Source organism: Zalophus californianus, chromosome 17, assembly GCF_009762305.2.
Source record: "Zalophus californianus isolate mZalCal1 chromosome 17, mZalCal1.pri.v2, whole genome shotgun sequence".
Taxonomy (NCBI): domain Eukaryota; kingdom Metazoa; phylum Chordata; class Mammalia; order Carnivora; family Otariidae; genus Zalophus; species Zalophus californianus.
The window spans coordinates 3,293,746-3,294,739 of NC_045611.1; the positions used below are offsets into that span (position 1 = coordinate 3,293,746).

Genomic DNA, 994 nt, shown 5'->3' on the forward strand with positions numbered 1-994 from the left:
AAAAAAACACTGAATTGTATAGTTTAAATGAATTTTATGGTATATGGATCATAGCTCAATAAAGCTGTTTATATTAGGAAGGAAAGCTTGAGTAGCTATATTAATAGCAGACAAATACTTTCAGAACAAGGAAAATTACCAAAGATATAGAGAAATAATATATGGTGATGAAGGCCAATTCAGCAAGACATAACAATCCTAAATGTGTATGCACATAACGGCAGAGAATGAAAATGCGTGAAGAAGCAGGCAGTGCTGGGGCTAAGCCGGTGTGCAAGGGTGTGTGGGCAGTGGCTGCAGCAAGAGAGTTTGGCGTGATGTCTCACACCGTTTTCCTGGTACAGCCTACCAAGAGGCCAGAGGTAGAATTTTGCAGACTGTGAATCTGTGAATGAATGCAGGGAAGGCGTTTGTAAAATGCATGAAGAACATGTGAATGCAATAGTCCCTCTGTCGCATATGGTGTCAGTCAGTTGTTTGATCTTACTGGTAATCTGACAGACCTCAGCCTTGCTTACCGAGCTGATACCCAGACAGACATGTCAGCCTTACAACAGAGACTGGGTTAAAGAGAAGATCCACATGCCCCTTTGTCAGCAGGCCCAAAAGGCTGCTAAATAGCTGAGCTGGCAGCAGTAGGGGGCAGGGGATGGGCTTTGAACACAGATGCGTAGAGTATGCTGTGCCAGAAGTGACACAAGTTAGAGTCATCCGGCTCCCGTTTGGCACACTATGGTCAGGATTGAATGTGTCTGATGACATGTGAGGATCTTATTCCATAGGAAACCTTCATTACTCCCTCATTACCCCCTTCCTCCCCTGCTTTTTTTATTAAACATTTTTATGATAATTTAGATAGAAGTTGCTCTTTGTCAGTTAATGTTGGTTCCAATCCTTCAAACTGTTCATATCGGCTTTATTGCATTCACTGTACCACTCCTTCCTCAGGTTAGGGTGGGAGGGTGGGGACAGTTTAGTTACGTCCTTGAGATAA

General features: G+C 43.2%; 1 pseudogene; it reads left to right on the forward strand.

The window, feature by feature from the left end:
* Window positions 1-317: 317 nt before the first annotated feature.
* On the forward strand, window positions 318-621 carry LOC113936716 (annotated as a pseudogene).
* Window positions 622-994: the final 373 nt, after the last annotated feature.